Raw genomic sequence first — 25428 nt, 5'->3', positions numbered from 1 at the left:
ATTTCAGCTTAACCAAACAAAAACATTTTTTTTTTTTTTTTTATGAAATTCACTATTTATGTAGTAAAGCATTCCAAATCAGTCAGTACAAAGCCCAACATTCACAATACAGTTACTGTCCATGTGCATGGATCCTTGCAGTTTTGATGTGGCCTTAGAACTCACCTGGCTTTGCAGTCAGTGGACAACAAGGCACCCCACTAGGTTTTGAAACCGCTGGAGAGTCAGTCTTAAATATCTGTCTTGGGTCTTCGTCTGCTTGATAAATGCTGCCCTGTACGGGCTTCTTTTTCCAATTTGGACCAGATAAGGTTCATTAAAGTTATTTACACTCTGCCATGCATGTCCCCAGACCACAGCATGAGCATTATCGATGTGTTTCTGTGAATGCTCTGTGTGTCTGTTCATTAATTTGTGCTTCTGTACCTCATCCTGACCCTTTGGTCTCCTCTGAAACACACTCCAGTGATCTGTCAGCTGTAATTAGCACCAACCATTTACCTATTTGCTCATGTTGCACAGACGAGAGCGCTGTAATGTTTATTCTGTCTGACACTGTTTAACTCCATTGCCTGTGTGATTTAATGTGCTGTGCCCGTATCAGGACATCATCTTTGTGAATCACATCATTAGTGTTGACCGCGGTTAGATGTCGGGACAGCCATGAGAGTGGATGGAAACTGTATTGTAAATGTTGGGCTTTGCATTGAATTTCTGGCCCGATACTACTCTCTCTGTCTTTTCTTTTAAGTCCAAAAAGAGTTTGGCAGTTTGATTGCTCTGGGGATAAAATGTCCGATCAGGAACTCTTGGTGCAGAGACCTGGCTTCAGGGATGGAGCGGATGTCTCTGAGTAGTGTCTGTGCCAACTGGGTCAAGGACGGCCGGTGACTCCTATGACTTTGACCCAGAGCATGATCGCTGGGAGTTAGACATGTATTGCTGAAGCTAATCGAAGCAGATGGCCGCACCACACATTGCTTTTGTGGTTTTTCCTTTTGAATCACATTTGCACAACACCAAGCTTTCATGCTCGCTTTCCACAGCCGGTTCTGTTGCGGTTAAACTGCTTTGAGAAAGAGCTCTTGAAGCGACAAAGAAGACAGCGGTGCTTTAAGGCTGCTAAAAGTCAAAGAGAAAAATACAACTGTGAGTGTGACTTAAACCCCCTCATTTCTGCTTCTGATCACACCTTTGGAGAGCTTTTCACCTACCTCTTTCAGAAGTTCTGGGAACTTCCTTCTCGAAATAGCTGCAGTTTTATTAAAACATCAAACTGTGATGAACGGAGGGGAGTTTGTAATTTTATACACTCTCCCCCTCTTTTTCCGCAATGCTAGAAACCCGAGAGGGGACCCGGTGAAAGAGAGAGTGACTGATTTGAAACAGTGAGTGGTTAACCTCCATTCAGTCCACAATCCAACTTACTCCCCTCTGGCTGAACCCATCGGCCTCATCTGCATGCGGAACCAGAGACGCTCGCTCACCTTTTGGAACGCACACTGCTAAATGATTGAACAGCGCGAGAGGAAATGAGATCCGTGGAACCCACCGTCACCTCCTTACAGTCGCTTCAGCCTCCCACTTCCTTCTCCCTGTCAGTCAATCACGACTGAGTCCGTGTCAGTGGTCGACCTGTTGTCTGTTGAGTTGCTCCTACATGCTACATCATACATCTACCTGCTGTGCGTTTCTCAGATAGGCCTCACTTGACCGTACTGAGGTCCTTGCTTGATTCATTCCATTGTTCTTCCGTGCCGAGATCTACAGCTCATTGAATACTCAGAGCAACAATACAGCTATTCACACGGAGCGTTCAAGGCCACCCAAACCCCATATGGCAGCGAGAGGATGCTGGGAATTTCCTGTGTTTTTTTAAAATCCTTACCACAAAAATTCGCTCATGTCTTTGGCAGATACTTTTCCAGTGGCGTGTGGTTCTGCTTTCTGTCTTGCGTGGCAGCTCTTCACCAGCTCGTCTCTGATCGGCCTCTGGTCCTGCGGTGGTGGTCTTATATTCAAGTCCCTGTGAATAAGGAGGTCAGCTTTGATAACCCGACCTGTTTACCCGCCGGTGTCTCCGGGGCAGGGCAGCTTTGATCAGCTCCAAATTAACTGACCAGTAAAGGAAATATTCAACGTCTGTGATCCCAGCTGGCTTCTCTCTTCTGCTCCAGGATCTGTTTTTTTTTTTTTGCAGTGCTTTTTCATGTTTACTGTGTTGCATCCCTTTTCATTTTAGTCAGAGAAAATTAGCAGAATTTCCCCTCCCTAAATAAATGTAGCCAGCATATGCTAATTATATGGAAATGAAAGCCCCAAGCTAATAAGACAAAAATTATTCATTTCTGGTCACTTTCTTTGGCTAAAGAAAATAAATAATATAATCTGCTTACACAGAACTCCATAAAAATCATCTTCATTAAACGTAATTGGATAATGCTTTTATATACCAATTTAATGCATGCTTATAACTATTTTTCAGGTTTTCTCCTTATAGAATCAGCACTGAGAATGCTTCAAGTCAGCAGATTATGCCTGGTTCTAGTCCATAAGGGACCATAGTTTGACCCGTTTGCTACGGCTATATCTATTGCTGTGCAGATAAATGCCTCGTGTGCTTATGTAGACAGGATTTGGAGTGTTTTTTGTGCCATCCTTATCGAAAAAGGCTTATGTGCAATTGTGTCCAGACTGTACCATGTTTTCTACCGCAACACTGGGGCGATGTTAAGCCCTATCAGAACCTCTTCACCAACAGCGCCCTGATTAATAGCCTCTCACCACCATGCCATTCATCATCTTTAAAAGGGAGACAGAGAATAAGACGGTAGAGAAAAAGAGGATGGAGGTAAGAAAAGAGGGTACGAGGAGAAAGTGCTTACTTGATAGACCTTAAATCATCCGTATTTCCCACCGTCCCCTCTTGCGATCTCTTTTTGCTTTTCTTCCTCTCTCGATATCACACTCCTCCAGCCGTGGTGTAATCATTGCAGGTGTGAATGCGAGGGTAGAAGCATTGTTGGCCGTAGGTGAGCTGGCAGAGGAGAAGATCACATATGTCCTGTTCCCGGTCACAGCGGGGGAATGTTAACCGCATCAAGGTCAGCTCTCGGGCACAGGCTTATTTGTGAGGTTCACTCTTAATTTCCTTTTAATGAATCACGCTTGCACCTTTTCACAAATTATGGGCAAATCAAGAGGTGTTTTCCAGAAATCCACCTAAGCCATTTTTCACCGGTTATTGGTAATTTCCATAGTCGTTATGCACCGGCCAGCGGACATCGGCAGCGGGAGACCACGGTGATTATGGCACCTCCATCTTTTTAAGGAGTACAGATAAGGATGAGGAATGAGCTCTCAGGTGCTTTAGACTCCGGTTTGCATGGCTACCACATACAGAAATGAAGGCTCCAGTGCGTATTTCAGCAGCTGTCACAGCCAGTCTCTTCAATCATGAATGGGGAGGATAGTCCAGAACTCGGGCACAAGTGTGTCCATATTGCACTGCATGTCACTGGCAATGGCTTTGGCTTTCACTCTGGGTCGCCACTGTGAAAATATTGGCCGAACTCTATCAGCCCAGTGTGCGCTTTGGCACGCCATCACAAATGTGCCTTTCTCGTCCTGTTTTCTTCTTCCAGTCCTGGCCTGAAACCTGGCAGGGGCATCCTGCTAACCTCCGGGGCAGCTGGCCTGCCTGATGGGCTCGATTCATCACACCGGGGCGGCTCTAGAGAGGCCCCTTACTTGTGCCTGTTGTTGACTTTGTGATAGCTATTAAATAAACCCTGATGATGGGGGAGTGATAAGAATGCTTTCAACCTGCACTGCAGGGAGGTGCATTCCAGACGGAAAACCGGCCACTCCGGAAGGGAAGGGGAGAGCGAGATCCCCGTTACCCCGAAAGACGGATGACTTGCCCCGGGCCTGGTCTGAATGGAGGAACGCCCCCTGCGGTGTGGCAGAGAAACATCCAGCCTACAGCGCACACAGGCTTTCATTTGCTCAGTGGGAGAGGGGTTTGCTGGGGCCGGCGGGGGCAGACTCTTTACTCACAGTATTAACCCACAGCCAACAGTTGGCATGAGAAAATCAGCTCAGGCTTCCCTGCTGCTGAGCAGCGGCGCGGTGGATTTTTTAGCCCTGGGGCCCGCCTGCACCCCAGTTGCTGGAGGAAGGAGCGGGATTGAGCGGAGGCCCCGGGGCCACATGAAAGAGTCCCTCAAAGACAGAACAATAGAGGACGGGCTGCCCTTTCTTTAAGTTCCTTCATGCTTTTTTTTATTGGTCTTTGGGTTTTTTCCCCAACAAGCCTAGTGTTCGGAGGCATTTCCTGTCAGCGGTGCCCGCTCTACTGTTGTGTGTGTTTATTTTCTGAGTTTATCTCCTCTTGTGAGTGCCAAGTCCAAAGGCGTATGCTGTGTTGTGAGATGGAGACAGCTGGAGGGTAAATTTGAGATTCCCAGGTGAACCCAAATATATATAGAAGTGAATTACCCATGTAGTCATTCATTACCAAGAAACAAATAAACACAGATATGTTCTAGCCAGATTTTGGGCTTCACAGTTGTGTTCTCTGAGATGGAAATTGAAAAGACAATGCTGTCGCTCTTCATCAGTTCTTCCGTAGCATTATTAGTTCCTGAAATACTTCCTTCATGTTAGGGCTGGGCGGTATATATAAACAAATTATATCTCGATATTGTCAACATTTTTACAATATTCGATATATTTCTAAATATGTTTGTATTTGCATTTAAATAATAAAAACTTGATTTTCTTTTGCCCATTAAAAACTTTGAGTAAACAGGTAATTTAAGCAGTTAAAATAAAACTAGACCAAGTGATCACTGGCTGCTTTTTTTTAAATGAACACATTTAGGCCTGTATGTGACTGAAGTAGTGCAAAACAAGTACAGAATGTGCATTCTGTCAAATTTTTAGTGCATGCAATTCACAATTTAAACTATGCAACTGGGATAAGTATTTTATTTAAATGTCTGCGGTTTTAAGAGAAGCTCTGTGGCCCATGTTCCCACTGACACTAAAAACACTAAAATAAAAATATTATCTAATTTTACATTGTCATCAAAATTATTCCGATATTATTGCTAATATTTGATATATCGCCCAGCTCTACTCCATGTACTCAAAGATGACTGAAGAGCATGTAATTGCTCAGAGGTTGCTCTTTCATAGCTTGAGGAATTAATTGTGTTCTACATTACATTTGTTTAAAGTATACATTTTTCTTAATGTTTCTTCTTGAGTTCTTTAGAAGAAAATAAAAATAGACACACATGAGTCATTTCTTGACGTGTAGTAAGAGTATAGAGCTGTGAAATGAAATGTAGAACAGCAAAGATCATTTGATCTTTTTATATAGAAAGTTAGAGACTTTTGACATTTTGAAACACTTGACGACTTCTTGTTTTTTTTAAACCAGGAAAAACATCTGAGAAGCAGACTTCAACACAAACCCTCCTTTGTTTTCATTGCTGTCCAGTCTTTTTGAATAAAACGTCAGCTCTGGCCTTTTGCGTAAATGAAATGATTTGGCACAAGCAGATTTGATTGCAGTGCAAACAACAGCTAATGGAAGCAGGTAAGACAGAAACTCATTTCACAACCCCTGAACAGGATTTCTGATTTTCTTACATCACAACACTCAGAAAGCCTTTCTCCGGTGTGATTGTTGGGGAAATGTTGGGTTTCACTCTGTGTGGCTCTCAAATGCATGAAACAGCTGTTGGTTGGTGGAGAAACCCAGAAGTATGGGTGTTCCCACAGCCTCTAGTCTCCATTATTCTCAGTAATTGCATTATCACCTGTGATATTATTTTTCATTATGTTTTGCTCCCCTTCATTTCTTACTGCTATGACCATGAATATAGTGTGTGCGGGACTTGTCGAGCCAGTGATGATGTGGCAATATAAATGTGGCGCGGTCAGAGGCGTGAATTGCCTTTTGAATCAGAGGGAAATGTAATAGAGAAGCACGACTAGACAGAACGACTTCACCCTGCAGCAACCTTCAATCTGCGGACCTCTAGATCCATGTGTGGCATTTCAGAGCATAACAGACAAGATCTGGTATTTACTGAAAATTCATTTCCACAAACTCAATTTAATCAAATGCCAGTATATTAATTGATTTGGAGTTTTTTTGCTAATCCACATGGCTGCTTTTCCACGGCAGACAGTAGAGCTGGTATCTTTTCCACTGACCTGTTAATGTTTGCTTGGATGAAACATAGGGTGTGCATCTACTTATTTATAATTCAAAAATATGATATTGGACATCCATTGATTTTTTTTTTTTGATTTTTTTTGTATCTATCATTTTTTTTATATATCTTTTAAATTCTGACTCATTTCTTGAATTTGAATTGAAATAGTGAACAGGATGCAGAATTGCAATGAATTTAAATGTGACAAAGTAGAATTACAATGTATCAGTATTCAAACCAATTCATGTAACTGTAGTTTTTAATTTGAAAAGCAAAGTTCATCAAGAGTGTTGACTTGATAAAGCTTTGAATAAAAGCCTTGAAGATCCTCTATACACATTTATACTTATTGTATGTTTTTCATTTTATGTAATGAATTGACTTTAGCCGATCAGTGTGGAAGAAAATCCCTCAAATTCCTCTTGTCAAGTTGTCAACTTGCCATTTCCTTGAATTCCCATTAGATTTCAGCCTGACCAACCATCATCTCACTCGTTCATATCCATCAAACGCTCTATCTTAGCTTTCTGTAGTGTGTACAGCTCCCTCCCCTACATGTAAACACAGCCAGTTAACTAATTTAAGTACACCTTCAGGTCTTCTGCTGGAGCAGTGGTGCGCACTGACAGTGCTGGTAATTATGTGTCTAACACCTCAGACAAATGGACCTGAAAGTCCATCGCTGCGACCGCGAAATGAATGTCATCCGCTCACCTCTCACTCCAGCGCTTGCTAACTCACTGTAAATGGATTACGCCCACCGCTCCACCGTTAACCCCTACTCTCTGCGTTCAGTCATTTTGTCCAGTCAGACGTTTAATGTTTCGTGAGGTGCTTGATGAAGATGTGAGGTGGTGCATTGGATTGGAGGCGGTTCTCTGTTCTCAGATCTTCTCAGCGGTCGTGCCACTTGAGCTCTGAGTGCCGCTTTCTTGAGCTCACGCCTTTAATTTTTCAGTGTTTTGTTCCGTTTGCATAACCTCCCGGTGACCTCGCTGTTTCCAGTCTCAAAAGGGCTGGTAAAATCCACACTCTCTCTCTCTCTCTCTCGCTCCTTTGTGGATTCAAGAAAATGTCTTTGCCATGAATGTAATTACTAGGTATGGATCTAATTTAAAATGCAACGCGGCATAATGGGTCTCACATTGTGGATGAAGCACGCTAGGTCGTGATTTGAGAGAATTACTCACTTTGAAAGGTCATGCAGTGATCATTTGCTGGATATTATCAATAGTGATTTATCTGCACTTTTCCGTTCTGAATGCCTAAGTTCTTCTAAGTGCTGTGCATTTATTTAATCAAACTTTATTTCTGTAATCTGCAGTTGTATTTTCAGCATCATTCCTCCAGTCTTCAGTGTCACATGATCTTCAGAAATCAGAATAATATGATGATTTACTGCTCGAGAAACACTTCTGATTATTATCAGTGTTGAACACAGTTGTGCTGCACAATATTTCTGTGGAAACTGTGATGCATTTTATTTTTCAGGATTCACAGATGAATAGAAATTTTTGTAACATTATAAATGCCTTTACTGACACTTTGATCAATTTAATGCATCCCTGATAAATAAAAGTAGCCTTTTCATTTCTGTATTCTGTATGATGCTTTCCACAAAAATATAAGTTAGCATAAACTAGCCTATTTTCAACATGTTAACGATAAAAGAAAGCTCAGGTTGTCCGTGATCATTTGCTGCATATTACTCTCATCAACAGATATTTATATTTATCAATTTTTCCATCCTGAATGGCTGTTTTAGATCTTGATTTTATACTTTAACAAATGTTAGCCCTATTATGCTTTTGTCTATGTTGTAATCGTTACCACAAAGAGTTTTTGCACTAAATGTTATGTGATGTCGGTTGTATTCTGCATATTTTACAGATCATCTTCTAATAGCTGTGTTGTCACATGTTTTGATTGCATGGATGTCTTTGGTCTAAATCGATAAATTACCAGTCTTTTTGTTGCACTAAAATGCGAGCGTGCAGTAATGTGGATGAGCGAACGTAATCGTCTCTGACAGCGCAGACGAAAGCTCAGTGGCCCTGAGAATGTACGCAGACAAACCTGACAGAAATGAAACATGTCAAACACATCCTTCAGTTCACGCTAGGAAAGATTACACAGTAATGTTGTGAAGGTGCTGAGCAATACCTCCAGTTCATCTGCAATTATTTTGCATCGTTTCCTTCCTTCCTGAGTTGTTTCAACATAATTAGCATGGAGATGAAATCCTGTGGAAGGTTGATATTTCCCGTGATGATTAGCCATGGTGTTTACATGAAGCTTCAAGGTTTTTCAGAGCACTGTGTTTCAGCACCATCTCTCCTTCTTGAGAAGGAGTAAATATGAGAGTTTGTTGTGTTGCTAATGGAGAGGCAGCGCATATGTGTTGCTAATGGAGGGAAAGAGACAGATTATATTTCCTGTAAATGACTCATGTGGCGTCCTCCGTGTGGCAGCTCAGATTGAATGTGCTGCTTTCACCGAATCAGTCGGGAAAATATTCCGTCTGACACATTCCCCCTCCCTTCTCTCTCAGATGGGCGGCCATTTAACCTCGCCACCAGGCCTGGTGCAATATTAATGCACTTAAACGTGGAAGAGGTGAGAGAGGTCTGTGAAAAACAGGACCCCTGCAGAGATCTCTCGGTAGACACACGTACACTACCATGTCATTCCTGCTCAGGCTGCATTTATTTGATCAAAAATACAGTTAAAATTGTGAAATATTATTATAATTTAAATAAACTCTTTTCTATGTAAATATATTCTGATTTCTGAAGATCATGTGACACTGAAGACTGGAGGAATGATGCTGAAAATACAGCGGAGCATCACAGAAATACATTACTGTTCAACAGAGATTCACACATAAAACAGCGGTTTTAGATAGCGATTGTTTTACTGTGATTAGCAATTATGTTTTGCATGTGTGATGTTGTCAGGCTCTGCCTTTGAACGTTGAGAATGCTACTTCAGAAATGAAACTGAATCTATCTCAAAGCAGATTGAGGGATAAAGGTGTGTTTATTTGAAAACCACCACCCCAGAGTTCCTCTTCAGATACCTGCCTGTGTGCCAGAAGCTCCTGGAACCTGTGCAGAATCTTGATCTGCAGGAAGAGTGACGGGGAAAGGCCAGAGACCGCGTGTGAGAGTGAATAATGAAGAGGAATCTGTTCGGGGGAAGTTGGGGAGAGTGATGGAGGGAATGATGGGCAAAGAAAAAAAAAAGTTTTAGCAAGAAAGAGCTTGGCGTAACACTTAAACCCACCAGGATTACATGAACTCTGAAACACAGGGCCTCTGGGATGTGCCCCCCCCCCCACACACACACACACAGTCATGTGACACGCTTAGGCAGCCAATCACACGTTCTCTTGTCCATCCTGACCTGACCCATTTGATTTATTCATTCACATCAAGTTATGATACTTCCCATTTCACAATATAGCATTCATGCAAGTTTGACAAAATTGGGCTTAGTTATTAATTGTGTTTAACATTTATTATTTATTTAGTTCTTACAATTACATTTTAGGAGGTGGTACCTTACAGTCTTAAGTTTTAAGAGTTAATGATAATAATTATTACTATTACATTATTACTTTTACATTATTATTATTATTATATAATAATAATAATTATTATTATTATATATAATTTTTTAGTTCATATATATAATATTAATAGTAATATATTAATTAATTTAAAAAAAATCAATAAAATCGCTATAATGCTATGAACTATAAATTATTAAAAAAAATTAATTCAAATAAAATAATACTAATAATGTTGTGATAAATGTTATGTGATGATGATAATAATAATAATAATAATAATAATAATAATAATTGAAATGATAAAAATTAACAAATCAATAAATGTCACTATTATACTTTTGAGCTATAAATGATTTACTAGTTTTCATTCATATATTAATTGTTATTATTATTTATTACATTACACATACTCGCCAACACTGATTTTTCCTCTCATTGGTGAGTGAGTTCAGACCCTGGATGCATGTATACATGCCTACAATTACAAAATAGTACACACATCTCTCTGAAGGAGTTTTTCTTGATGGTGTGTGACGTTGGCAGGCGCTGTTAGGGAGGGTCACTGCTCCACACCAGCAGGTCACTTTACATTCGTGTCAAAGTCAGCATGGGTCCTGGAGGGCGTGGACCGCAGGCGCGCTGTGACACGCAGGGCTCTAGTAGGGCACTATATGAAGTCATCAGTGCTGCTTGATTCTGTCACTCCAGACCATAATGCTCACCCGACCCCCCGCCACGTCCACCTCCATTAGCACCTCCAGAAGCTTCAGCTGTGATTGAAGTGACAAAGATGGCTAATATTGGTCATTAATATTTCATACGCGCAGAAAAATCCATGCATGCATCCGTCCTCTTCAGTGGGTGACAAATATACGTTATCATTCAAACTAATGCATCCTTATACATCGGCAGGCCAGACGTCGTAACTCACGGTTTCTACACACTTATAGAGTAATGAATCTCTGCTATAAATTTCATTAATAATCAAGTGATTTTAAGAGTGGTTCTGAGATTTTCTAGCAGCATTTGTGGTAGTATTATATTATATTATATTATCCTAGAGCTAGTGAATATATCAATTACATGTATATAAATATAATATTCATAAGCTCTGTATATACATTTAAAAAAAATATAATCGTATTCATAAAATAAAAAAGCAAATATCATGATGCACTTTTAGTGGAAGTAAATTTGCAATTAGCTTTAAAATGAAGTCTACAGCTAATAATATATTTTTTTTTGTAATTTTATTTATAATCTTTTATTAATATTTATAATAATAATAATAATAATAATAATAATAATAATAATAATAATAATAATAATTATTATTATTATTATTATATTTTATGATATAATACAGTTGCTTTATTTAATTTCCAAATAAAAATAAATAAAGAAATATTCCACATCCTGCTGTAGTTACTCTTTTTATACCTGTAGAATTAAATGGGATTTAAAAAAAAAATATCTGTTTAACATATATATATATATATATATATATATATATATATATATATATATATATATATATATATATATATATATATATAATACATTCAATCTCCCTGAAACTTTTGTCAATTTTATTGCATTCTTGTTCTCTCTGCGTAAATGAATTTTTCAGGAAGAATTCCTGTTTAAGATTTAACACGTATATATTTTTTCTTTTTCATGCAGGATTTATTATCTGTGCTGATCAACATTATAAAACAAATGCTGTTTTGAATATGGAACATTCCTTTAAAAATACCCAAGTCTGAAGTCATGGAAAATCCAAGAAAAGCTCGGCTGCTGTTTGCATTTTTTCAGCTTTTCTTGTGGTTGCGTGAGGCCGGTTTTGTAATTCTTTAAATGTCGCGTCTGTGAAGTAATTGTATGCTGTCTCCGGTGATTGGTAGCTGTGAGAAAGAGTCCAGAGCAGCAGATCCGTGCGGGCTCACGTTTGCCCCATGCTTTATCATTACCGCCGTCTCCAAGAGCCCTTACCCTGCAGATTAGGGGAAAGAAGGCAGACTCTTGGGGTGACCAGGGCTGAAATAACTCGGTTTAGTGTGGCCTGCTGGTTATCTCATGTATCATTTATTTTCAGAGCTCAAATGTGAGCTGGTAAGATGCTGTTTGAGCCGTAGATGCTGGCAGGGTTAAGTGGCCAACCATCTAACGACCCTCAGAAGGGAGAGGAGGAAGAATTAGGCAAAGCCTCCCGAGCAAAAGAGTTAACCCAGACACAGCTAATGCGTATCTCTTCTGTGATTTTATTCTGCTGCACATCTCTCATTGTTATCATGTTCGGCCCAGTTGCACAAACAGACTGCAATTCCATTTATTTCCACTAGTTGCACACTACTTCTTTACTACACGATAGTTCTATTGGTGGCCTTATTATTTAAAATCAAAATAAAGCTGTATTTGCTGAAACATCAATCTAAATCGATTATATAATGTTATCATAATTTAGCTTTTCATGCTAAACCTATTAAAAATAATTGTGTTAATTGAAACAAATTTGAAATAAAATATAAATATTAGATGACAAACTTAAACTTAAAAGACATGTCAAATTAAAAATGTAAAAATGTTGCCTATTTATAAAAAATAAATAAAATAAAAGCAATTTCAGTAGTACTGAAATAACACTGACAAAACATTTCTTTTTTAAGCAATGTCATTTAGATACTATTATAGTTTTTATTAATATTTTTAATGCATATTTATTTTTATATTTTCCATTTTAATTGTAAAGTTTTAGTAATTTTTTTTTTTTGCTTTTGTATAATAAGTCAATAGTTTTATAGATTTTTATTTCAGTTTTAGTTATAAGTTATACTAAATTATAATTTTTTTTAGATTTTGATTTCAGATAATGAAAAGTTTTTTTAAAAAATGGTTTTAGTTTCAGTTTTAATTTTAGTTAGCTATAATAAAACCACTTTTAAGTACCTAATTCCGTTTTGTTGTTGTTGTTAGAAATGCTCACATAACAGTCTGTAGGAGGTTTTTGGGGTAAATATTTTTCTCTATCACATCAGAGAACTCTGTGCATGATGCCTCCAGAACGGCTTTTCTTTCTTTGCATGTCAGTAATAATTTTCGGAGAGTTCGTTATGCGTAGGTTGGCACATAAGCTGCGGTGTGAAGTGACACGGCGGTGTGTTTGATTGACAGCTTGCTGATGAAGCCGGCGGCGAGAGAGCGGCATCACAGCAATATCAAAATAGAAGCAGTTTCCCTGCCATGCATCATTAAAAGCAGACTCGGTGCCTCTGTAATCATATTAATTCCTTAACAGCTTTATTTAATGACATAGTAGGCCGTTATCAGCATAATATGGAAATCCCAGTCATTACGAATCGCTCTCATTTATGAACAAAAGCAAGAGACCTGCAGGTTGATCCAATACTGAGAGATCTTCTGAGCTGAGCTGGTTATCGACAGGGAATTGCAAATTCGCAGCAACTCGAATGAAAGAATGCGAGTGAACAGAAACCTGAGGCTCTGTACCGCTGCGAGTCTTCTGAAGTCTGCCGGCTACATGCTGTATGTGGTGTCTAAATAACTAATTAGAGTCAGCAGTGATTTCCAGCGGCGATAAGTGACTGGGACGGTGATCAGCCTCCGCTTTCATCTGCTGCTCTCTCCTCCACTTCCATCTCCATCTCTCTCTTGCTCTTCCAGTCTTGTCATTAGTTCAATCTGTGGCTCGCGCCCCGCTGGGTAAAAAACGTGTTTCTCACTAAACAGAAAGAAAAGGGCAAGAATGTGAAACCCGAGAGGCTTCAGGAAAGGAGTACAGTGAAGTTTGCAGATGTCGCAGGTGTCCGTCCTCGTGGTTTTCTCCTACAGATGGCCTATTTTCACACGTCTCTAGTGTCCAAGATGCTTGCGGATCCCTGCGAGAAGAGCCGAGCCGCTGGTCACCCGCTTATTATGCTGTTCATTATGGTTTAGTTCAAATCAAAATGCCACTTCGCTTTTTCTATTTGTTTGTTTATTTGATTATTTCTTTGTGTTGTTCATTCGTTAATTTATAAATTTTCATTCTATTGTTCGTTCATACGTTGATTCGTTCTATTGTTCAGGTGCTCAATCATTTATTTGTTCTACTCTTCAGAAGTTTATTCTATTGTTCACGTATTTGTTGATTTGTTTTTTCTCTCTACTGTTCGTTATTTCATTTATTCTATTGTTGTTTTTTCATTCATTCTCTTCTTTGTTCGTTCAGTCATTTTATTGTTCATAAGTTAATTAGTTTATTATTTTAGTCATTTGTTTGTTCATTAATTCTCTTGTTTATTCGTTCGTTCACTCATTTTTTTCTTTCATTTGTTCAGTTGTTTTGATCAGTTGTATTCATTGTATTATTCACTTTTTTATTAATTCTGTTGTACGTTCTTTTGTTTATATAGATTTAGTTAGTAAAAGTAAGGTTTATTGTCATTTTTTGAATATATTTAAATTTTTTAAAAATATTATTTATATTTTTTTGTTCACTCTTTCTGTTGTTTATTAACTCTTTCTAATTTTAATTTGTTCACTGGTTCGTTCAGTTGTTCATTCTTTTGTTCAAACAGGTTTAGTTAGTCAAAGTCACTTGGTAATCGGATTTATTTAATTTGTTAATTGTTGTGCTGTATTAGTTGTGTGTGTTCAGAAGTGACCTGCTAACCAGAATAGGGTCTGTAAACTCTTTTGTTGCCTCCTGCTGCTTGTTATCGAAATGCGTCCGAAATGCCCCGGCCGTCTCTTTCCGGCCGTCTCCTCTCGTCTATGAACTTGTTAGTTTGAAGCGGTGATAACTAATGTGGTTCTCCGAGCTGCTGCTCCATTTTTGCTTCGTTTATGATCAATAATAAGCACTCGGAGGGAAGAGCGAGGTGTTGGTGATTTATTGATTTCTGTGGGGCCGTACCGCGTGCATGCTAATGAGCAACATGATCCATTGCAAAGCTGGGAACTCTGGAGTGTTTTTAAATGATTGGAACACAGCCATCGACCGTCCTCCTCCACTGTCTTTTTATATGGTTTTGGTGTTAAACATTACGCTTATCTGTAAAACACGGCTTTCACGCTTCCTCTGGCAGAGGTTTCTTTTTTGTTGTTTGGCTATGTTTTTAGATGAATGTTGTTTGTGTCTTAAAGTGACAGCAGCAGCCAGATCGGCTAACGTTTCTCTTGGCTTCATCAGAAGCGAACGGCTCAGAGGAAAATGTTATTGCTCAGGGGTTGCTCTTTTATGAGGCTAAATAGGCTTCTCTTTTACTTTTTTGGATTTAAGTAGAAACTCCGTTAAGGAGAAACGTTAAAGTTGAGTATATTTAATGTGTAGAGAATCTCAGATCATTTGATCTTGGTTGAATTTGATGAGATGAGAATGAGTGTCGTTTCTTCAGTCTATTTTTCATGTTCATTTGACACTTATTCATTCAGTTGTTCATTGTTAAGTTGTTTATCCATTCTGTTGGTTTGTTGATTGAGTCATTGTTCATTTGTTAATTGCTCATTCATTCATTCAGCCTATGTGTTTGAGAAATATTTTGAGTGTATACTGCCACATTGGTGTAATCTCAGCACGGGTTGAGACAAGCTCTTCTCTGAAACATTGTGAGATTCCTGGGGTCTGAGGAGCAGGAGACTCCAGCATTGAATCTCATCTCTGTCTAGATATTGAGATATTACACTGCTCTTGTGCATTAGTCTGTCTGTTAGGAGAAGCCCCTTCTTCCCTGGTCTCTGGATGTGGTGAGCCGGTCCGAGCTGGAGGTTATGACAGATTCAGGAATGTATTCATCAGCTCTCTTATAACTTTTATAGCCGCCGCAGGCCGTACATCTGTGCCTTGATCTTACAACAAACCTGTCAGTTCACATCACCATGAGTGCTGAATCAATATCCATTTCAAACTAGCCAGATTCGTTTCTTTTGATGCAGTTTTAGCAGGTTTTGATTAAAAAAAAAGAAAAGAAACTATGACATATTGACTTTATGTAGTGTTATAGGCACTATTTTAGAGGATATTATTTGTCAAGTGGACGTTGGAAACACACACACACACACACACACACACACACACACATATATATATATATATAGAAAACTGTGAATACCGGGGGGAAGTGGCTTGACAGGCAGAGACGTGTACAAATTAACTAACTTAAACGAGCCTGACAAAAGGAAGTGCCCCCCTTTATAAAGCCATTACCAGAAAATGGGCACAAGAAAGAGGGGATGTGTGTGTGTGTTTACCTAGCTGTAGTTTGGGGACAAATTTGGTCTAAAAAGTGAGCAAAATCTGAAAAAGAAAAAGAAAAGAATTAATAAATGAAGTCATTTTCATTTTTAGCCCTAGAAAGCTCAATATAATAGTCAATAGAATTAGCTTTGTATGAAAAGTCAACGGTAGGCCCTCATTCAGACGGGTGGATAAGTGTGTGTGTGTGTGTGTTCTCTCAGATGGAGTGCTTCAGGAGGTGAAGAGGTAGATTACAGCTCATTTAGGGGTGGAGATCTGTCAGAAACAAGGGCTTTGTGAGCAATCCCAGACTTTTGACAAGATGACCTTTCATCCCAGCAAACAGAAGCCAATTTAGATGTTTATCATTCCAGGAATCTCAGGAAAAACACGCTGAGAGGAGTTTGGTGGACATGCAGCAGTCCCAAAGGCAGAAGATGTGTTTCTGTAGCGTCTCGTTTAAATCTGACACGCAGATGTCTTCATTACGTTCACGATGAGTCACTCGAGTTCTTCACACTCTTTTCAATTTCTCTCTCGATTTCTTCACGTCGTCACAAAAGAGGACAGAACGTGAAGCTGTAGGGAGGAGAAGTCAGATGTTCTGTTCTGTCTGCTGAGATATGAATCCTCTCTAGAGAAAATGACATGAAATGAGGGTTGTTGATAGTAATAATGTTAGCGCAGCGACTATAAAGACCGTCCTGGTGTCCTTGGAATCTACAGAGGTTTCCATCAAACCCATTTCCCCTGTGAGGACTTTTGCAAACAAGATCAATATTTATTTTATTGCTGTGAGTATCATTCGTGGAGTGTCTACATGCAATTGATCGTATTCTCAGCTTATTAATTAGTGGATGAGTATATAGAGTAAAATATATTTATATTAATAAAATCTAAATAAAAAAAGGAATATATATTTAATATTATACCTTATGTTAAATATATGTATGTATGTATATTTTATATATAAAGTTTTACTTATAACTTAAATATTATTTATAAAAAATGTAATTAAACATTAAATATTGGATATATAATATGTATACTATTTGTGATATTAAATGTATTTAATTGGCATATATATATATATATATATATATATATATATATATATATATATATATATATATATATATATATATATATATTTATCTATATATATATATTTATCTATATATATATATTTATATATATGAAGAGTTCAGATGCAAAAGCCTCTAAATGCCATTTGAAATTTTCATCTAAAATTAGGATTTTTTTCAGGCTCCTATATTTATGTTCAGTTATTTCACTTTAATAGCCTGGAAAAGGACCCGCACATTGCCATTAAAGTAAAATGACTCAACCTAAGCATAGGAGCTTGATAAAAATCCTAATTTTAGGTGAAAATTTCAGATGGCACTTAGAGGCTTTTGCATCTGAACTCTTCATATATATATATATATAGTATAGAATTGAAAATGGATATTAAAATTACAGAAATATATAATAAAAAATGTATTCTGTATAAATAAATACAAAGCTAGAAATATAAGCAAATTATAATATCATTAATACATAATAATAATAATAATATAGGTGAGATAAGCCCATCTTTGGCCATTTGTGAGAATATTGCATTGGATATAGTGCTCTTATTAAAATAATGGTTTTAAACTCACAGCTTTCTAATAAATCTCAAGCTGCCAGCCATCCTGATGCAGACACTGCTGCCTTTCTTACTCTTCATCATCTTCTTTTATTGAACGCCTCTCTCTTGTTCTCCTCCTGAGAGCTGGGAATAGAAACGGATGGAGAGCGGCGACCCAACACTCTTCACAGAGGTCCAGCGCAGAGCACTTACACATATTGTAATTAGAGGAAAGACCATTATCTTGTAAAGATGTTTGCCCTCACAGATCAGAAGAACATTTTCCTTGAGGATTTTCTGTGGTAACTTAATAATAGAGGCGTTCAGCTTCATTAGCGGCTGTGCTTCTGAAGGGCCCGGTTCTTCTCCAATCCTACCGCTCGTTTGAACACGCCTTTCAAACCCAGATTAAGCTTTCTAATGAATTTCCAGTCCTGTTCAGTTAAGCTGCAGCCAGAAAGCAAAAAAAAAAAATAATAATAATAATTTAATCAGAGCGGATTTATCTCCTATGATGTCGTTGTTTCTGCTTCCTGCTCGCGAAATTAACACATTTATTAAACCAATGAATTGAGACGTCTCCTATTAATTGGTAAAAGTGCTGAAAGCTCTGTTGGTAAAGCGGACCGCCGAGGCTGCAAATGAAACTAAAGCCGTTAATTAGCAGATGAAATCCTGCGCTCGTCTACAGCTCTATCACCAGCATCACGTCCCAAGATAAGCAGACGGACCTGGTAAAATAATGAAATAGCGGTCGCTACTGAGAAACAGCTGGTGACAGGGTCATCGCAGGGGCCCCATTAATGAGCTTCATTCTCTTCTGACACAGAGTAAAAAAAAAAAAAAAGTTTTCCAAAAAAAATCAAATGTATATACAGTATATATAATATTGGCAACCTTGGTAAATATAAGCACAATATAAGGGAGCTGTGAAAATAAATGTGCATCATTTATCTCTTTGATCTTTCATTGAAAAAAATGCACAAAATGTTTACCTAAAAGAATGAAAATTGGGGGGAAATCTTATGAAATGTTTTTTTTTTTTTTTTAGTTCACTTTTGCCACAATAATTCAGATGTTGGTGGTGTTTCTCATCAGTTCACCTGGCTCATTCTCTACAGTTTTGCTTTGGATCATTGTTTTGATGGATAATCCAGCCACGGCCCTTCATAAGATTTCTAACAGAGGCAGTCAGGTGTAGATGTTTTATCTGTTGGTATTTGACTTCTCTCCATCTGTGATCCTCAGAGAGTCTTTGGCCACTCAAACTCTCCTCCTCAGCGTGCATTAGGACCATATAGTCACACCTCGTCTTCCAGACAGATTTATAATATCTGTAGTTGATTGGAACTTCTTAATTATCACCCTGATGGTGGAAATGGGGATTTTAAATGCTTTTTAGCTCTTTAGCTCTCAGATCTATATTCTTTGGTTTTACTCTTTGTGATGGATGATTAGAGAGATTTGGCCTTTGTGTTCTTCTATTTATAATCCTGTGGAACATGAAGTCATGGCTGGAGAACTTCATGCTCCTAGTCACCCTGGTGTGCTAAACTTTTAAAAATATGATTGTTAATATACTTCAGAGATATTTTACTGATAAAACTGTATAGGGGATCATGCATTGGACATTTGATAATGTGAGTTTTCCCCCAATTTTGATAGTTTTACTTCAATGATAGGTTAGAATTTTGTGAATTTTTAAAATAAAAGATCAAAAAGATAAACGACGCAGATTTAATTCCACAGCCACCTTTGCTAAAACCAAGTTTTCTAAATGGTTTTAGTTATTTCTGTAATTCAGTTTAAAGTAAATGAAAATTTTAAATGTTGCCTTGCAACTAACTGAAATAAAATTAAATATTAAAAAACAAACAAACAAAAAATTAAGCATTATTTTATTTAATTTAACGTTCATTTTATTTCAAATAACAAAAAACATTTTTTTTACTAGTTTTAGTTATTTTAGTGCTTCAATTAAAAAAAAAACCTAACTGTAATAAAGAAAAGAGTAGATTTTTTTTCAAATAATGAATAATTGTTGATTGGCTTTCATAGGGCGGAGTGGTTTGGGTCAGTAGGGCACCTGTAGACGGGTGTAAAGAGGTGCTAATGAGAGAAACGTCCCAAACACGACACATGAGCAGACCGGCTGGAGACGCATGGCTTTTATTAGAGCAGGAGGGGAGGCTGATCTCAAATGGGGTGCGCTTGTCAACAAATTGATAACCTGCCCAGAGGCATCAGCGTGCGGTTCCTTTAGTAGACTCACACGCACAGACCGCTGTCTTGTTCTCCTCCCAAAAGCAGACAGTAGAAACGCTTCATTTCCTGCTCTAACATCCTGCAGGATCCCCTCGCGCTCCGACTGCATCTGGTGCCTCCGTTGGATGTTTCGGTGGCTGCTTCGGTCATTGTGAGCGCCTCATTACAGCGTCTCCTCCTGTGCTCAGACCAGCGTCTCCTGGGCTCCTCTCTCTCTCTCCTGACCGACCGCTCGGCCCGACTAATGGAGACACTTACCAGCCCTTTAACCCTTAACTGCGCTGGTTAACCCCTCACAGATGCAGTTCTGCTCCCCAGCCCTGGGCGGTGGGGAAATCTGGTATGAGGGAGGAAAAATTTATAATGATGCAATATATAAAAAAAAAAAAAAAAACATTACTGGGAAGAGCCGTTCACACTCAATGTGTTTTTGCACTGTTTCCATTGTTTTTCTATGTAAACATGCACTAGATTGACACATTTGATTGTTGCACTCCTTTCTTTTGTAGTATCTTGAGTCGTGCATGACATTAAAGTTAAAAGAAAATGCCTATAGACCTAATAAATTTTTCATGCTGCAAAAATGCATTTTGTGCAAACAGCCCTTAACAATGATAAAACGATCATGCAGTACATAACAGTTTTGTAATTTTTAACTAACTAAAATGATAAACATTTGTTATCACAATAAAAAAAAACTTGGAAATGTTACCTTGGCAAATAAGTACATTAATATAAGTTGAAGTACTTAAATTACTCAAACTAAAAATTAAAATACATTAAAGCTACATAGGAATAAAAAAAAATAAAAACTGAAAGATTAAATAAAATTAAATATAAATAAAAAAATCTAAAAAAAACTTTAAATGGAAATGACAAATGTTGCAATGTTTACCTTGAAGCACAAAACTAAAACTCAAATAAATTAAACCTAAATAATAAATGGCAAAAGCACATAACAGAGTGTTTAAAAATTACCCTAAAAATGGAAACCGAAAACAAAAAATGTAAAGCACATGAAATAATTAAAACAACATATAAATAATAATTAACATATTTGCTGTGCCATATTTAATAAGACTGTGGTGGGTACGTGTACAATCAATTACATTTTAAGTGTTAAGTAAAATAATAAATGACCCAAATATGAGGCATTCATTTTTTTTTTTTATTCAGTAAAATATGGATCCAGTAGTTTGTATCCTAATCATCCTAATATAATACTTACAGGACTTTGTGATGTTGTTGTGAGACTCATGGATGCTTCCAGCGTATGTCTTTAATTATCTTTAGTGTGGTACTGAAGGAGGAATAATGGCCTGTGACAGATGATAATCATAAGCTGTTGTTTTACTGAATGACTGGACGTAAACTGCTGTGTGAAAGAATCGATAAGCATCGCAGATATGAACAATGAGTCGGCGCGTTTATCACCAGCAGATCAGCGCTGTGCCGTTAACTCACTCTGGAGGAGGTGAATATTGACAGCAAGTCTTTTATACGCTCTGTTGACTCCATTGGCTGATTAAGAATCATTTTGTTTCTCAAAAGAAACCGCACACTTGTCAGAGCTTACACGAGCGAGATGTGTTTGACATGAAAGAGGCCGAACAGAGAATGTGTTTAATGTTTCTAAACGACTGGCTGCTGTGTCTCTGTGCACGTTATCTGTCGGAGATAAATTCATGTTTATCTGCCGAGAGCTGACTCATGTGTGCATAGGAAAACACACATTTCTTTTCAACAATTAGGCATGTTGAACGTCTGCTAAATGAAGATGTATAAATCGCACAAATCAAAACAAATGCATGCAGCGACGTTTGACCCTAATTAAAGCTGGGTCACGACGCAACATGTGCCACGAGACGCGAGGACTGATATACGACTGAAATACTCTGACCCGTATTTTACCCCGACGTGTCACTTTGAGCATTAATAATGAGGATTTACTGCAGCACACATACATCAAGAGCTGCGAGAAACCTTTATTTCTCCTGATCGCAAGCTCTCGGCTCATTACTGTGTTTGAAGAGATGTTTTAATGACAAACAAAGAAAAAGCCTTTTCTGTGATTGTGTTGATACTGACGTTTTGTAATAAAACTCTACTGAGTAAAACTCTTCATTCATGATTCAGTCAGCAATTCTGCATACCTCTAATCTGTAATGAAAGTAATTTTATTGATTATGCAAATGCAAACACCCAGGGCATACTGATCTGAATAGTATAGGTAAAGTAATGTAAGACACTTAAACTTTGCTCATGGATATTAATTTCACATTGTGGTGTAAATATTATGAACCATATTTTTGTGGAAAATACTAAATTTGCTAAACCTGCTTTCAAACATTTCTCATTTTTATTTAGTTTAAGTTTTTCTGTATTATTAAATGTTTATTAATTATATACTTTATTATTATTATTATTATTATTATAAATAAAAAATATAATATTCAATAATAAATTTAAGTTGAAGTTTATTTATATTTTATTTTTATATTTTTATGATCTTTTTTTTATTTGTTTTTACATTTATTTAATTTCAGTAAAGGTTTTAGTTTTTAATAGTTTTTGTTAATATTTTAAATGACATTTTTATTAATTGTAGTTTTGTGCGTACAATAAAAATATAGTATTTGTAATACATGAATGTATATAAATGTAAAACATAAAACATGTTTACAAACATGAACAATATGAACATGTAAATCATTTCAATTTAATGGTATTCAGAAAACAGGAATGAAAAATGCTAAAACTAACATTGCATTTATTGTAAACAACATTTATTGTGTTATATGTGTGCATGCTTTGCGTGCTTGATGTTAATTGCATGATATAAACCCCTTTATAGATATAATTCTTGTTAACTTTCATGCAAATGTTACATAAACACTGATGCATTCGTGACTCTTTCACCTGCATTAGCTTAGAAACTGGAAGCGCTTTATCTCCCTTTACTCGTTTTATTGCTCTCATGATGATTATTTACAGAAGAATCTAATAATAGTAATACAGGCCTTACTGAGTGACTGTCTGATGGGGCAGATCTGGGGAAATGTCTTGCTTTGTGCTGTTTGTGGTTCTTTTTAAAGGTGAAATATGTATTTTATTTCACCAAAGTGAATCGCGATCTACTTGTTTGAGCGACTGAATTAATAGTTGTCACATCACACTCAAATCAAGTGATATTAAAAGACTAAATTCAGTACAGTATTTACTGATGATGCACGGTTAATTAACACAGAATATGAACGTGACGTGCAAGTTTCACGTTAAATGTTTTCTAGAGATACTAGGGGTGTCCATGGTTAACCGGTTAACCGATTAACCGTTAAAAATTGCGTAACCGAGTGAAACATTTTGCTCGGTTAAGTGACGTCAATGGCGTGCATTGAATTTAGTTGTAATACATTTTTGCACCACCAGAGACCGCCAGAGCGCTCCCAGGCATTTGTAATGTCCACAAGAAGTCGTCATTTTTCTAATATGAAGCGGGCAAAGAACAGTACAGCGTTGGAGCACTTTAAAATTGAGAGTGACGGGGCAAAATGCAAGTATTGCAATACAGTGCTTAGATATACTTCAAGTACAACCTCGTTGTTGTAATCTCAACAGCCAACACCCGGGCATCATTAGGCCGGTCAGGACACACTGGATGCGTGGCGAAAGCATCTCAGCTGCGTGGCGTGTCTGTTTTTAATTCGGCTCCCATGTAGCTTGCCGACTGCCTAAGTGAGGCGCGGCTCAGGCGCGGCTCGACGCGTGCATGCTAGAAATAGAACCGACGCCTCGTTGAAACGTTTCCAGGCAAAATATAATAGGAAAATATGTATATATGTCATTTTGTACACAAATACATATTAATTCATGACATTTTGATATTTGAAAGTCTATAGGTTGACATAAATTCAGATATAAATGTAATAAAAAAAATAAAAAAAAATTCGATTTTCAAATATTGTACGTGTCAAACATAGTCATAGTCATAGCCTTAGCGAGGCGGCCGCGGAGCCTGCTTGTTACCTTCGCCTAAACACAGAAAGTTACATAACGATTACTAGAGCCTGTTCCTTTATAACAGCCAAAGGTCGGTGTATATTTGCTTTATACATTTTAGGCTTATTCTCAAATTCAGATTGTGTTAGTGGGCGGGATTATTCGGCAGTTTTAATAGGACAATTTGACCGGAGAGATTACTTTTTGTCGGACATTTCTTTTTTTTTCGGCCAATGTCCGGAAATTACTGGACAACGGAAACCCTGGCGCACACTATGGTTAACCAAGTATTAACCGCTAAGGGCCTCGGTTAACGGTTAATGAAAAACTTGAAAACGTGCAGCCCTAGTTATAACGAAGATGCAGAATGTAAGTTAATGCATTAAGTTTTTGTCATTTAGTTGTTGTTTTTTTATATATCATTCAAGAATTTTAAATATAGTACTTTAATCATTTTTGTTTATTCTTTTTAGTTTGAGCTATTTTAGTACTTAGACTAGTTAATAATTTTTTTTACATTTTGTTTAATATCTTTTATAATTTATTTCATTCAGTTAATTATTATTCTTTTTTAAATAATTTTTGTTCACGTTTTGATTTAGATTGTATTTTCTGTTTTCACTGTCATTCTTAGTTCGCATTATCTTGTATTTTAGTTTTTTATTATAATTAATACACATTACATATGTAATACAATAAGGTGGATATTGAATTTGATCTTTTAATATTACTTTTATTGTTACTTTTTTTTATCCCTGGAAAGCTTTCTTTTGAAAGTTTTTGAATGTCCCGATTGATTTTAATCATTTAAATACTGCAGCAAGTGCTATATGTGGATCACAAAAGCCCCAAACTACACATTTCTTTGTTTTCCTTCAGTTGAGAGGTGATCTAAATATTCGTGGATTGAAACAGATGGGAAATTGACAATTTATAGATGTTTTTTTCTCCAGGTCTGTGTGTGAGTCTGAAAACCATTGAATAGGATGGATAAACCTCAGCTCAGCCAATGGTGTGAGTCTGAGGGTGGGGCTTCTGGTTCGATTGACCAATGGGAGACCAGGGGGAGTGTTTTAAAACTTGATGATTGAGATTTTTCTTTTGTAATTGACAAGTCCTGCTCATGATCTGGAGACGTTGTTTGTGTGAACAGCCACAGCAGAAAGACTTAATTATCTAGAGATGATGAGAAAAATGAGAGAACCTGAAATGTGCTTGTTTTTTGGGACACCTCTCACCTGAATCATGGGAGGGGTCCTGGTGCGTCTGGATGGGCGGCTCGTCCCACGGATGAGGGGATTTTGGCTGGTTTTCCCGGTGGCAGCGTGTGTGTCGAGCTCTGAGGGGACAGGGAAGCTCACTGACCCGTGCACGAGTTCAATTAGCATTTGCAAATTACACCTGCTCTCCTCGAGCCGAGCGCCGCTGCGGCCCGTCGCCGTCGGCCATGGCAGCAGGGAAGATGTTGTCGGTGTTATTGCATGAGTGT

At 37.6% G+C, this 25428-nt stretch overlaps 1 protein-coding gene across 2 annotated transcripts in view; it reads left to right on the top strand.

The window, feature by feature from the left end:
• The window catches only part of LOC113071006 (netrin receptor UNC5C-like), a 124946-nt gene that overhangs the window by 20745 nt on the left and 78773 nt on the right, over positions 1-25428 (top strand). The gene's annotated exons all lie outside the window — the stretch shown is intronic.

Source organism: Carassius auratus, unplaced genomic scaffold (assembly GCF_003368295.1).
Source record: "Carassius auratus strain Wakin unplaced genomic scaffold, ASM336829v1 scaf_tig00005638, whole genome shotgun sequence".
In the NCBI taxonomy this organism is placed as follows: domain Eukaryota; kingdom Metazoa; phylum Chordata; class Actinopteri; order Cypriniformes; family Cyprinidae; genus Carassius; species Carassius auratus.
This window is presented reverse-complemented; position numbering and strand designations above follow the sequence as displayed.